This window comes from Triticum aestivum, chromosome 1A, assembly GCF_018294505.1.
Source record: "Triticum aestivum cultivar Chinese Spring chromosome 1A, IWGSC CS RefSeq v2.1, whole genome shotgun sequence".
Classification (NCBI taxonomy): Eukaryota; Viridiplantae; Streptophyta; class Magnoliopsida; order Poales; family Poaceae; genus Triticum; species Triticum aestivum.
The window spans coordinates 43,641,639-43,656,970 of NC_057794.1; positions in this window are offsets into that span (position 1 = coordinate 43,641,639).

Below are 15,332 nucleotides of genomic sequence, written 5' to 3' on the forward strand. Positions count from 1 at the left end.
CTGCACGTAAGAAAAGAAACTCGCCGCGGCAAGCCCCATCATCGTCATGCTTGCTCCTCGGGCGGGTGCTCACCAACTACTTGCTGTATTGCGTGCGTCGCAGGATCCACAAGGAGAGGGTGGACAAGTGGGAGGAGGAGATCAGGGAGCTGCGCGCCCGCGACGCCGCCAACGAGCACACCCGCGCCAGCACTTAGGCATCTCCAGCCGTTGGCCGAAGGGCAAAAAATCGCCCCTGAGGCGTACCGACGCTAAACCGCGCACCGGAGGTGTAATGTCTCTCAGTCACGCCCTCACGGGTTTTTAAAATGTTCAAATTCGGCGCAAACACAACGCAAAAACGGGCGAGTTCGTTCAAATTTAAACATATTTTATATAAAAAAAAACTACCGCGGGCTACCCCGCCGTCTCCTTCGTCGCCCGCCTCGCCGCCCGCCCACGCGGTTCTACATGCCGAGGAGGCTGTAGAACCGCGTGTAGTCACCGTCGTCGTCATCGTCGTCGTCGCCCCCGCCTACGCCTCCGCCGTCCCTGCTGCATCCCTCCCCCGGTTGGCGCGGCGGGTTGGACGGTCCGGGGGCGTCGTCGTTGTCACTATCGAGGACGATGACACCGTCCTCGTCCTCGCGCCCACGTTTGCGGGCGGCGATCTCCTCCAGGGCCCGGCGCTGTTGGATCATCTCCTCGCGCAGGTAGTCGTCGCGCGACCACCGCATGGCGTCCTCGTCGGAGAAGCCGCGCCGGGCTATCTCCTCGTACTCCGGGGGGAGGCTGGACTCCACCTTGGGCTCGACGAGGACGCCGGAGCTGCGGGTATGCGCGCTGACAGGCGTGTCCTGGGGCTCCGGCTTGACGGGACGGAGGTGGAGGCAGGGAGAGCCGCCGGACGAGGAGGAGGACACCCCGGTCACCATGCGCCTCGGCGTCCAGGAGCTTCCCCGGCGGCGTGAGAAGGACGGGGGAGCGGGGTACTCGAGGCGCGGCGTGTTGCCGCCCTCGATGTACTCGAGGACGGACTCCAACGTGCGCCCGGGCACGCCCCACCACCGACGCCGGCCGGCGGCGTTGAACCTGCCGGAGGGCACGACGTCGTTGGTGGCCTCGAGCTGCTCGCCGTGCCGGCGGCGGAAGTACGGCTCCCAGATTGGGCTGTCAGGGACGTACCGGGGCCCCTCCCTCGCCGCACGCGGCAGGGACGAGCGGATGCGTGCGATCTTCGCACACCGCGCCGCGCCGATGGGTACTGGGTGCACCGGCACGCCGCCGGCGCTGGTCCTCCACGCCCCGGGCACCCGCATGTCCGGCGGGACCGGGTACTCGGCCTCAAAAAGGAGGCGAGCCTCGTCCTCGTGCAGATGACGGCGCCCGAATCCGTTCGCCGTTGCGCCGTCGCCTGGGAAACGCTCGGCCATGCTTTCTCAACTGGTGACGGCGAGAGGAGGAAAGGGGGAGAAATGAGCGCGTCGTCGGTGGATGATCGGGGTGAGTCTCTCCGGCGCGCTTGCAGTCGGCTTTTATAGGCGGAGACGCCGCGTGGTAGGCTTGGCAGGCGCGTTACGCGTGGCGTGATTGCGTGGCGGCCGAGGGACGCGTCGCCCAGCCTTTATTGCGCCACCCGTGAGGCATCAATGGAGACTGACCGGCGCGGCAGCGCGCGGCAGTTTTGGCATTGATTCGCCGCGGGAAACGAGGCGATGAGGACGACGAAGGGGCGAGAAGAGAGTAGAGTTGCTGACGCGGCGGGCCCGCGGCTCTTCGCGCCAAAAACGATTCGCCCGGCGCCCCCGAGCGACCCCCAGCGCGCCGGGTTCGGGTTGGGTCCGCCGGCGCCAATTTCGGCCCGAGCCGGCGAAAACTGGGCTTTTGGGGGCGCGACTGGGCCGATTTTTTTACGCCGGCGGACGAAAAAACGTCTGGGGGGCCTTCTTGAGGGCGCGGCTGAAGATGCCCTTAGTTGCCACTACTGAATCTGAACATGAATACCTTGCACTTATTTTGGATGTTAAATACTACACTGCACTTCTCACTGTACACATTAGCTACACGAACATCATTGGATGTTAAGTACATTACACTTCTGAATCTGAAAAATGTTGTTTGGTTGTGGTTGATCCAAACCTGTCTGTACACACGAGCATCATCGAGTCCGTAGTCTGTTTCTCGAGGAACTCTTTCTTGTTTGCGATGCGTTTCGCCTGGTCCAGTGCAGCATGAAAATGAAACGGTAGAACCTTGATATGTATCCAGTGCAGCCGCGTGTCAGCACACTTTCAACCTTTCTACATGTCTCGATCTGCAAACAGAAAGTACGAGATTAGTTTTCAGACACTGGAACTTTTTGGTATGTTTGTTTTGGTATTGAAGTAGACTGGCAGAAAAAAAATGTTCTACAAACAGGAGATTTCTCAATAATCTTTAGATGTTGTTCTCTTCATCTTGTTCAAAAAGGTTGTTTTCGGATTCTTTTCGGCATTGTTGTCCGAGTGACGGAGCTATTCAAGAAAAGTTGGCCGGGCCGGTACAAAGGAAGATTTTTATCCACATGATCTAGTTTCGCTCAATTCTACACTGTATTTGCTATATGTTGGGCGGGCCATAGCCCATTTTCCCAACGCATAGCTCCGCCAGTCGCCTCCACTGCAGTTCAGAAGAATTTGCAGTTTAATAATACAAATGTGGTCTTTTCTTTTTGCATGGTAATACGTGTCTCATTCATATCATAAAGAACAAAGTACAAGTCACACGTAAAAACCGACATAACAAAACTGAAAAGATAGCAGAACATTTTCGAGCTTGACACCAACGCTCGTCACTTGTCTCCGGCACCACCACACCAGCCACCGAAGAAAAGAATAACGGATCACCTCCTCACCCGAACTCGACACGGCTCTATCGCTGATATGCAGCTTTGCGGGCCTCCTAAGTGGCTCACCAAAAGTGAAGCCATTGTCGTTGAACGAATCAGACCAGGGCAACACCCCGGACATGCCATCGAACTCCAGATCTGGCACCCCAGTACTACTGCAACAAGTCATGATCTGCCATAGGACCTTGGAGAGCTCCAGTACTCGGCGGGGCCACGAACAATTGCAAAGCGCTCCTGAGGCTCTCTTCACATCTTTCCTAGCCGTTTCTTGACATTGAGCAAAGTCAATGTTTTTGTTGTCTTTTGGACGTGGAATTGTTTTGACTAATGTGGCCCATATGGGGCATAGATGCTATCCGCAAGGTAGTAACCCATCGAGTAGTTGTGCTCATTGACTGAATAGTTGCAAGCAGGAGCATCTCCTGTAATAAGCTTAGCAAACAGTGGTGTTCTCGACAACACATTTAGGTCATTGTGAGAGTCAGGAAAACTAAAGAATGAATGCCATATCTAAAGATCCTTCGTTGCAACTGCCTCAAGAATGATTGTTGGATTGTTGTAGTGACCTTTGTACTAACCCTTCCACTCTGCATGACAATTCTTTCAGATCCAGTGCACACCGTCAAGTGATCCAAGTATCCATGGCAATCCTCTTGCTTCACTCTCTGTCATTAGCATTTGGGTGTCTTCCTCGCTGGGTGCCCTCAAGTACTCCAGTCCAAAAGCATCGATCACTGCTCTAGTGAACTTCGAGCGGGCTCCAAGATTGTGTCTTCACCAATGTGGACATAGTCTTCAATTGCATCGGCCGAACACCCATATGCCAAAACTCAAAGAACTGCAATACACTTCATCAGAGGGCTTGCACTTATTTCTCTGCATGCATTCCTTTTAAGCTTGAACCAATCTCATACGTCTCAACGACAATGGTGATAAAAAGACTTGTGTGCATCACTAGTAGAAAAATGGCCATTTGTCCCGGTTCATAAGGCCCATCTGTCCCGGTTGCGGAACCGGGACTAAAGGGTCGTTACTAATTCCCTTGGCCTTTAGTCCCGGTTCTTATACGAACCGGGACAGATGGGCCTCCACATGGCCGCTGTGGTGAGCCCAGGCAGGAGGGCCTTTAGTCCTAGGGTGGCACCAACCGGGACCAATAGGCATCCAGGCATGAGCTGTTCAGGGGCTAGGTTTTTGTTTTTTTTGAAAGGGGGGCGGATTTGGGGTTTTTGTATGGTTAATTAAGGTGTTTCATATATTATGTTATGTAGCTAATTAATTAATAGAGAAAAGTGTCCTCTCTTATCTCCGTGCTTGGTCGACACTACGTACTATACATATAGAGAGGCCCTCGACAAGCTAGCTAGTAAGAAAATGAAGGAAATCATTAAGTACAGAAGTTCGTCATGCATACTGAGAGAAGTGATCGACCTCTCCTTCTTCGAGAGATTGGTCGAACAACAATTTTTCGTATTATCTATCCGACGCTACTGGCTACATACATATACAATATGTAAGATCTGTTACAATTCCCTAGCATCTGAAATCAAGTTCCACATGGTATTCTCCGGCTTTATTGATGACGTGGTCAAGAAAGAATCCCGCTAATTCCTCTTGAATTGCTTTCATGCGATCTTCTGGTAGGAGTTCATTCCGCATCTCCCACGTCTAATTTGAAGAAGGGGGTTAATACATACATATGAATGAAACTCAACAGAAATGATGGTGTAATAAAATGAAATTGTGAATATTATTGCTTACGCACATCAAATTGTCTTTTAGAGTAGCCCCGCTTATCTTTGCAAGTCGCGTTGTAGATGAACTCGCACATGTAGTATTCACAGAAATCATTTCCTTGTTCCTGCCACAAGCACTTTACGAGAAATAGAGGTCAATCAAACTGATAATGAAGCATTATAAATGGCATTGATGAAAGTAGCTAGAATCAACGGGATCTAGATGCGCGGAACTAGCTAGCTAGTACTACTTACTTTCGGGTATGTCCATCGCAGCTCCCCCGGCAGTCCTGGAGCTTGTGCGGTGAATACTTTCCAAACCCTGTGAGACAAAGAAAACAATTACTTGATATCAGGAAATGAACAAAAAGATGCCGATATGGTGCGATAATGATCGATTGAACTTACTTCTCGAGCATTTTAGTCATGTCCGCATAGGTCTCGGGAGATTTTCGTCTCGAGTTAAAGACGGTTACTAGCCCTCAAGCTTAATCTCCAGGAGAATATAGTGGAAGCTGCGCACGCATGCATAACTCATCAATTACATTACTATAACCTCGCTTGAGTAATAAGGGAAACCGAATATGCACAAGACAGTAACACTCACTCGAAGTTGTAAGGAAAGAGTATTTTATCTTTGTTTTGATTTACTATCAATGATTTGAGCAAGTTGGCCTCAGCATCATCGGCGTTCTTTTCAACCTCAAATTTATCTATGAGATTTGTGTTAATGAACCCAATATCATACATTTCTGCTTTTCTGCACTCGATGATCTTCAATCTGCATAATATAGTGAGGATAATCATATATACATGCAATGAAAGAGCTGAGCTATATATAGAGACTTAATGACAGAAGTAGTACTTACAGACAGTAGCAAGTGACCGTTAATTTATCGAGGGCCTTTTGATTGAACCACTGGAAGAACTCCTCAAATGGAACAGTCAACAAATCAATTCCAACGAGGTCGTGCTCCTCTTTAACTCTCAGATGCAAAGTATTCGTCCCCCCAGACTTTCTGCAGGTTTTCATGCACTAATCATGGAATCTTCGCATCATCGTTGTTAGAGATTTTTCATCTTTGACAAGAGGCTTCCCATAATGGTATTGGTGTTCTTCCACCTCCAAGAAATCATAATGTACATCGTCGGGCAGGTAATCTTCAAGATTGCTATAACCGGGCACCATCCCCGGATCATTAGCGACGATATCGCTAGACACCTTGAGTGGGGGGCACGATTGGTCCGCTTGTTCGCCGAGCTAGGCAATTTTTTTCCCAACTCGTCGTTCTGCTACCCTTCGATCACTGATAGTATTTCCCGACCGCTCTGCTTCGATATATACCTTTGTAGTAATGCGCTCATAGTTGGTTTTCAGTGGAGACTTTGGTGGTTTCCTCAGGGCATCGAGTGTGCGCTTTGCTTTCACCCGGTCTAGCTTCTCCTCCGGAGGTGGATGTCTCTTTGCTTTCACCCCTTCAAAGAAGTCATTCACTTCTTTTTCCATGATCTTCGCGTTTTCTTCCACGGTCCTCTCGTATGGTAACTTCTCTAGAGGCTTGAGAGGTGGACCGAATCTGTATTGCCTGCCTCTAGCTGTGCTGCTAGACGCCGGAGCAGACGGAGCGGCTATGGCTGTCTTCTTTCGTGCTTGCTTACGAGGCAGAGGAGAAGGACTACGACGCGCCGGAGCAGCCGGGGCGGCGGCTGGTCTCTTCTGCCCTTGCTGGCGAGGCGGAGAAGGAGGAGGCCGGTGGCTGCTCGGGCGCGCCGGCACAGGCGGAGAAGGAGGTGAAGTGCCGCCACATGCCAGAGAAGGAGGAGGCTGGTGGCTGCTCGGGCGCGCCGGCGCAGGTGGAGAAGGAGGCGGAGTGCCGCCACGCGCCGGAGAAGGAGGCTGGTGGCTGCTCGGGCGCGCCGGCGCAGGCGGAGAAGGAGGCGGAGTGTCTCCACACGCCGAAGAAGGAGGCTGAGTGCCCTGATCACTCGCCGAAGGAGGAGGCGGTGGAGGAGGCGGAGTGCCCTGACTCGCCGGAGGAGGAGGAGGAGGCGGAGGCGTCCAGTTCGGAAGGTTGATGAGCTCCTTCCGCCATAGGCATGGAGTATTCAGAGCAAAACCCAACCGAGTCTCCCCTTCATCGGTAGGGTGGTCAAGCTCGAGCTCCTCAAATCCCTCCATTATTTCGTCCACCATCACCCTAGCATATCCTTCTGGAATCGGTCGACAGTGAAAAGTTGCGTCAGGTTCAGGACATGCAACAGAGCCAACAGCCGCTTTGACTTTCGTATTCATCCATTGCGTCATAAGGTGGCAATTGTGAGACTCCGTGATTAAGTCCACGGGGTAGCTAGCAGGAGCCATGAAGATAGGCTCCTGAAGCAGCTCCGTGGAAGCCACGCCGCTTCTCCGCTGAGATGGCGGTGTAGCTTCGGGTGTAGCAACTTCGGCCGGTCGCGCGCTGTGGGCCTCGTCTTGTTCCTCTAGCGCTTGTACCCTTGTGTGCAGCGCCTGTAGTTGGGTCAACTCCTTTTTCTTCTTCCTCTCCCGGCGCTTGTAACCGCCTGCGTCGGGAAATCCAGCCTTCCACGAAAGGGAGCCTGGCGTGCCTCGTGTTCGTCCGGGGTGCTCAGGATTCTCGAGGGCCTCTGTGAGCTCGTCGTTCTCTCTGTCCGGAACGAACGTCCCTTGCTGTGCCTTTTCGATATACTCTTGAAGCTTCTCGATGGGTGTGTTCAACTGCTCGTTGGTCCAAACGCACTTCCCTGTTACAGGGTCCAATTTTCCCCCAGCCCCGAAGAACCAAGTCCTGCAACGGTCTGGCCAGCGTCGCATCTCTGGTTCGATCCCTTTAGCAATGAGGTCATTCTCAACCTTGTCCCACAACGGCCGGGCTTTCAGGTAGCCACCTGACCCCGTGCGATGGTGATGCTTCTTCTTTGCAGCATTTTTCTTGTTTGTCGCGGACATCTTCGCTGCTCTCTCAGATTTCTTTTTGGTGATAAATGCGGGCCACTGATCGTTGATCTTCTCAAATCGGCTGATGAATTCTGGAGTCTTGTCTTGGTCGACAAACGATGATTTCAGCTCATTCTTCCACCTCCTGAATAGCTCGGCCATCTTCTTAAGAGCATAAGCCTTGATCATTGGCTTTTTAACTGGATTCTCCAGATCCTCCTCTAGCGGGAAGGTGAAATTTTCCTGCAGCATGGTCCAAAGATCAGCTTTCTGCCTATCACTGACATAAGACACCTGAGAGTCTTTGTCCTTAGGCTTCAACCATTGCTCGATGCTGATCGGGATCATGTCCCTAACTAGAACCCCGCACTAAGCATTAAATTTTTGCTTGGTCCGGAGGGGTTCAATCGGTTGGCCAGCGCGATCAATTTCGATGATCGTGTACCTTTCATCCGAGCGCAACTTTCTCTTCGGGCCTTGCCTCGTTATCAAAGTGTTGCTTGATCCGGAGGGCTAGAAAAGAAGAAAAAGAAGAGAGTTAATATGTGTACATACCAAAAACAATTAATGCATCAATTAGGTATAGTCATCACATGCTTAATTAATTAATATATATACCTGGCCGGACTCCGTTCGGTCACCGGAGCCGTCATCACGGTGTCCTTCCCCCTCCATTCGGTCACCGGAGCCGTCATCACGGTGTACTTCCTCCTCCATTCGGTCACCGGAGCCGTCATCACGGTGTTTGATCATCGTCATCGTAGCCTGCTTCTTCATCCTGTCTTTCCAGACCATCGGTGCATGTGTCGTTGAGAAATGACAAGACGACATCACTTCCATGTGCGATTATCTCCCCCAACACCGCTTCTTGTGCTTCGTCTCGGGGGTGCGGATCCATAGTTTCTGCAAATATTTACAACATGGCAATTATTATTCAAACATGATAGATGGATATATTAGTGGCAAACGTTGAACTAGCTAGCTAAGCACAATAAGGAATTATATTAGTGGCATGGCCTCGATGCTTCTCTAGGGTTTGGGGTGGCCTCGACGACAACGCTCTTTTAACTTGGTAAATTTGGGTGGCCTCAAGAGAGTTTGTCGATCGGGTAGGGGCGCGGCGGGAGGGGGTAGGAGACTGACATAATTTTTCTCTAGGGTTTGGGCGTCCTCGAGAGTTTTGGTCGAGCGAGAGGGCCCAGGGGGGGGGGGGGTGCTCCCGTGGTATAAGTTATCATGGTCGAGAGGGGGTATATTGACAACGACAACATACGACGATCCCTCGACCCTCGAACCCTCGGCGACCCTCGACCCCTCGGTGACCCTTGACCCTCTACCCTAGCTAGTTCCCGCCCCTCGCCCCTCAAACCCTCGGCGACTCCTCCCCCCTCATGTCGAAGTTATCGGGGACGGGGTATATCGACAACGACATACCCGATAAAAAATAAGAAGACGAAGAAGAAATAAAAAGAGGAGAAGAAGAAAGGAATAAAAGACAAGATCGAAGAAAGAAGAAGAAGAAAAGGAGGAGAAGAAGAAAGGAATAGAGGAGAAGAAGAGAAAATAGTTTTATTTTCTCTTCTTCTCCTCTATTCCTTTCTTCTTCTCCTCTTTTCCCCCTTTTTTCCTCTTCTTATTTATTTCTCCTCTTCTTCCTCTCCTCTTCTTCTCCTTTTTATTTTCCTTCTTCCTAAACTAAACATAAACTAAAATAATCCTAAAACTAAACTAAGTTATCGGGACGGGGTATATCCGCAACAAAAAAAAGAGGAGAAGAAGAAATGAATAGAGGAGAAGAAGAGAAAATAGAAAATACTATTTTCTATTTTCTCTTCTTCTCTTCTATTCATTTCTTCTTCTCCTCTTCTTTTTCTTCTTTTTTCCTCTTCTTATTTACTTCTCCTCTTCTTCCTCTCCTCTTCTTCTCCTTTCTTCCTCTTCTTATTTTCCTTTTTCCTCTCATTCTTTTTCTTCTTCTTTCCTTTCCTAGCTAGATATATAAAACTTTTCTAAAAATGTAACTTTTGCATATATAAAACTTTTCACTCTACATTTTCATACATATGAAAAAAATAAAGTTTCTATACAAAAGTGCACAATTTTTATGAACAAATTACAACATCTAAATTAACTAGACATCTAAATAAATATAACTACACATCCGAAATTTTCCTAATCTTAAAACTAAACTAAACATAAACTAAAATAACCTAAAAACATGTAAAAACATCTAAGAATAGCATCTAAAAACTTCTAAAAAAACATATAAAACATCTACAAATATAATAGCACCGCGCAGGGGTGGATCCAGGGGCACGGTGGAGGGGCCAGCGCCGGCGCCGGCGGGGCAGGGTAGGGGCGCAGGGGCACGGGAGCAGGCTGGTGCTCACAGGGGGCGGCGCGTCGGGGCCGGCAGGGGTGCGAGGGTCGACGGCGCGTCGGGGTAGAGGGCGTCAGCGGTGGCGGCAACGACATTGAGTAGCCTGATGGCGTCGTCGTCGGTGGCGACGGCGACGTTGAGCAGCCCGACGGCGTCGGTGGCGGCAGCGACGGCAAGGTGGAGCAGGGGCGTCGGGCGGCGACGGTGACGAGGAGGAGCAAGGGCGTCGGGGGAGAAGAAGTGATGGATTTCATCGAAACTGCTAAGTGTTTTCTTATATACCCAGGGCATTGGTACCAGTTCGTGGCACAAACCGGTACCAATGCCCCCTTTAGTCCCGGTTGGTGTCACCAACCGGGACCAAAGGTCTCTTTTAAGCAGCCCAAAGGGCGGGAAGCGGAGGCCTTCGGTCCTGGTTGGTGCCACCAACCGGGACCAAAGGCCTCGTGCTCCTCGTGGTCAAAACTTTAGTCCCACCTCGCTAGTTGAGAGGGGCGCGGAGTGGTTTATAAGCCCCACTGTCGCACCCCTCTCGAGCTCCTCTCGATTGTAGGCTTACGAGCCTTATTGTCACTGCTATGCTTGATGGGCCTACTGGGCCTTCTACGGGCCTGAATCTTGGCCCATGGTAGGGTTTCTAGTCGTATTCAGGCCGTGGTGGCCCAGTAGTTGGCACTTTTTTTTTGTTGCTTTATTTATTTTATTTTGTTTCTACTTACAACAAAAAACCTTACGGTTGCTATTTTTATTTATTTTATTAAAGTTTATTTATTTTATTAAAGTTTATTTATTTTACTTTTATAAAGTTTATTTTGTTTCTACTTCTTTATTATTAAATTTTAATTTATTTAATTTTGTTTCTACTTTTTATTAAAGTTTATTTTGTTTCTTTCTGCTTTGCATGTTTTGAACAGAAAATACTTTGATAATTTCAGTGGCATTAATTTTATATAATTTTAGTTTAAAAAATACTAGAGGTTTATAAAAGCTTTTTAGTTCATTCCTTTTGCAATTAGAGTTTTATAAATATTTTTTTAGTTAATTTTCTTTTTTCATGGTATCATCATTTCATCCACATAGCATGTGCAAAAAATTAGAGAGGGTTACGGCAAAAACTGGATGCACTTCGTGTACAAAACGGACAATCTCTTTCGAAGTATGAGGGTTTCATACGGAAACTCGTCTGTTACAAAGGGATTTCATTTTTTTGAACTTATTTGAACTCCAGAGTTTTTCTGTGTTCAAAATGCACCATTCAAAGCCACGTCATCAATTTTCAACCCTTTCTGACATCATTTGTTATTTTTCATGTATTTACTGATTATTTTGAGCTATAAGACTCTGAAATTGAAAAGCATTTTAAATGAACTCTGAAAGGTTGAAAATTGGCATCGTATCATCATTTCATCCACATAGCATGTGCAAGAAAGTAGAGAGGGTTACAGTAAAAACTGGATGCACTTCGTGTACAAAACGAGCAATCTCTTTTGAAGTATGAGAGTTTCATATGGAAACTCGTCTGTTACAAATGGATTTCATTTTTTTGAACTTATTTGAACTCCATACTTTTTATGTGTTCAAAATGCATCATTCAAAGCCATATCATTAATTTTCAACCCTTTCTGACTTCATTTATTATTTTTCATGCATTTACTGATTATTTTGAGCTATAAGACCCTGAAATTGAAAAGCACTACCAATGAACTCTGAAAAGGTTGAAAGTTGGCATGGTATCATCATTTCACCCACATAGCATGTGCAAGAAAGTAGAGAGGCTTACGGTAAAAACTGGATGCACTTCATGTACAAAATGCATAATCTCTTTCGAAGTATCAGGGTTTTATACGGAAATTTGTCTGTTACAAAGGGATTTCATTTTTTTGAACTTATTTGAACTCCATACTTTTTCTGTGTTCAAAATGCACCATTCAAAGCCAGATCATCCATTTTCAACCCCTTCTGACTTCATTTATTATTTTTCATGCATTTACTGATTACTTTGAGCTATAAGACCCTGAAATTGAAAAGCACTACAAATAAACTCTGAAAAGGTTGAAAGTTGGCATGGTATCATCATTTCACCCACATAGCATATGCAAGAAAGTAGAGAGGCTTACGGCAAAAACTGGATGCACTTCGTGTACAAACAGACAATCTCTTTCGAAGTATCACAGTTTCATACGGAAACTCGTCTGTTACAAAGGGATTTCATTTTTTGAACTTATTTGAACTCCATACTTTTTATGTGTTCAAAATGCACCATTCCAAGCCACATCATCAATTTTCAACTCTTTCTGACCTCATTTGTTATTTTTCATGCATTTACTGATTATTTTGAGCTATAAGACCCTAAAATTGAAAAGCACTACAAATTAACTATGAAAAGGTTGAAAGTTGGCATGATATCATCATTTCACCCACATAGCATGTGCAAGAAAGTAGAGAGGATTACGGCAAAAACTGGATGCACTTCGTGTACCAAATGCACAATATCTTTCGAAGTATCAGGGTTTCATACGGAAACTCGTTTGTTACAAAGGGATTTCATTTTTTGAACTTATTTGAACTCATACTTTTTCTGTATTCAAAATGCATCATTCAAAGCCACATCATCAATTTTCAACCCTTTCTGACTTCATTTGTTATTTTTCATGCATTTACTGATTATTTTGAGCTATAAGACCCTGAAATTGAAAAGCACTACAAATGAACTCTGAAAAGGTTGAAAGTTGGCATGATATCATCATTTCACCCACATAGCATGTGCAAGAAAGTAGAGAGGATTACGGCAAAAACTGGATGCACTTCGTGTATAAAATGCACCATTCAAAGCTACACCATCAATTTAGTACATATAGCTCTCATGGATAGATAAGTGACCAAATTAATAGAAGTCCATCATCACATTAAAAACAAAGTACATACATAGTTCTCATTGAACAACATATATCTCTCCAGAGCATCCAGTTAAACCATACATTGAAACTACGTGAAACCTTTCAATGCAACAATAAATGCGATCATAATCACAACCAAGGTAAAAATTGATCCAACGGCATAATGATACCAAGCCTCGGTATGAATGGCATATTTTCTAATCTTTCTCATCTTCAACCGCATTGCATCCATCTTGATCTTGTGATCATCAACGACATCCGCAACATGCAACTCCAATATCATCTTCTCCTCCTCAATTTTTTTTTAATTTTTTCCTTCAAGTAATTATTTTCTTATTCAACTAAATCTAACCTCTCGACAAAAGGGTCGGTTGGAATTTCCGGTTCAACTACCTCCTACATAAATAAAATCTATGTCAACTTGATGGGCATAATTGTCATAAACAATAAATGAACCAAATAGTTATAAAAGATAATATATACCACATCCGAATCATAGCCAGGACGAGGGCCGACGGGGGCGGATACCAAAACCATCGCACTATATAAGCACAAGCAATAATAAAAGTAAGAAAATTAGAAAAGTATCTATCTAAAGTAAGAATTTTTTTCTTTCATAAGAAGATAAGAGGCTCACCACAGTGGTGCAGGCGACGAGATCGACGCGGGCGATCAACGGCGGTGAAGACGGGGACGGGACGTGACAGGCCGCTAAACCTAGACAAATCTCGAGGAAAATGGAGTTTGGAGGTCGAGCTTCGAGAGGAGAAAGCTTAACTAGCGTGGCTTGGACATTTCATCGAACACCTCGTGTGCATAGGAGGTGAGCTAGAGCACCCAAATGCCCTCTCCTCGCCGGCTAGAAAAACAGAGCAATGTGGAGTGCTCTGCTGCAGCGACAGGGTATATATAGGCAACTCATTTGTCCCGTTCATGGCTGGAACCGGGACTAAAGCCCAGCCTTCTGTCCCGGTTCAAGCCAAGAACCGAGACCAATGTTTGTGGGCCAGGAGCGAGGCCCATTGGTCCCGGTTCATGCCTGGAACCAGGACAAATGGGTCCATACGAACCAAGACCAATGCCCACGAGGCCCCGACCGCCCCCCTGGGCTCATGAACCGGGACGAATGCATCCATTGGTCCCGGTTCGTGGAAGAACCGGGACTAATGGGCTGGCCAGGCCCGAACGAAAGCCCCTTTTTCTACTAGTGCATCCGAAAGCGTGACAAAAGTACATCTTCGGATAGTTTGGATTTGGATCAAAGTAGTCTGTCATGATCTAGGCATGGCCCTCCGCTGTATCACGGTTGAGTTCTATGCGGCCGAATGGCAATCCTCTCCTCGGCCGCCGAATATCATCATCAAAAATCATGCCAAGAACGGTTTCAAAGTCTTCATCGTCTTCTTTCATTTTTGATGAAGACGAGTCCTCAAAGACCATCTCCCTCAAAATCTTCATCTTCAGTTCAAATGACTTGGTTCAATTTGAGTGTACAAAACAAATCGAAACAGAGGAAAAAAGTCAAAAAACTCATCTAGGCAAACCGTCGAACACTTGTGGTGTAATGGTGGTGCACTGGCCGACTGACATTGTTTAGGCCAAACCAGCGGGCGGTGATGCATGTGAGTGACCTGCAACGGTGCGTTCGATGCGATGGCCACCAAAGAGGAAGAAGATCCGAGAGCAATCCAACGAATTGATTATGGCGATGGCGACAGCCGCGAACGGGCTCCGAGTCAGGTAGAAGGGTGGCAAGGGCCGAGGGAGACAACAAGGTAGCCGGGGGGACGATCGCCGGGAGGTGCGCCGGCGAAGAGGAAGTGGGGGTGGGAGTTGCAAGAGAGGTAGATTTTTTTCCTCTGAGTATATTTAGGCGCTGTATAGGAGGCGGAGTAAAAAATATATTCTCCTCTAGGGGATCGCGTAGGTGCCAGTTAGAAGAGTAAAACCAAAATTTTACTTCTCTAATGCCGGATAAGGGATCGGTTATAATTGACCTTAGACGACTCAACTTCATATGTTGGGTTAGATGACTCGTACATAGTACTCTCTCCGTAAAGAAATATAAGAATATTTATATAACTATTAGTGATCTAAACGCTTTTATACTTCTTTACAGAGGGAGTACATACTCACAATTCAATCGCTGGGCCGGCCGGGGGGGGGGGGTACCAGACGTCCCTATCCATATTGGTGATCCATCTCTTCATTAAAATGGCCAGCACTAGGCACCATACAACCGATCCAAATTTTGGTCGGTCACCCACGCATGTGCGTGATAGACGCCTCCATGACCACCCGCTTAAGTCAATGGACCCTTGCACGAGTCCCCTTTTTTTTTCCGTGACAGCTTTGGTAGTGCCTTGGTTCCCCCTTCAGCCTCCTGCTTGGAGCTCAGGGGGCGGCTCGCCGTTGCCGCTCATCGACTCTAAGATTGCAGCGCTGGTGCTCCTGTGTAGTTCTGCCCTATACAGCAAATCACACTGACGGTTCCAAC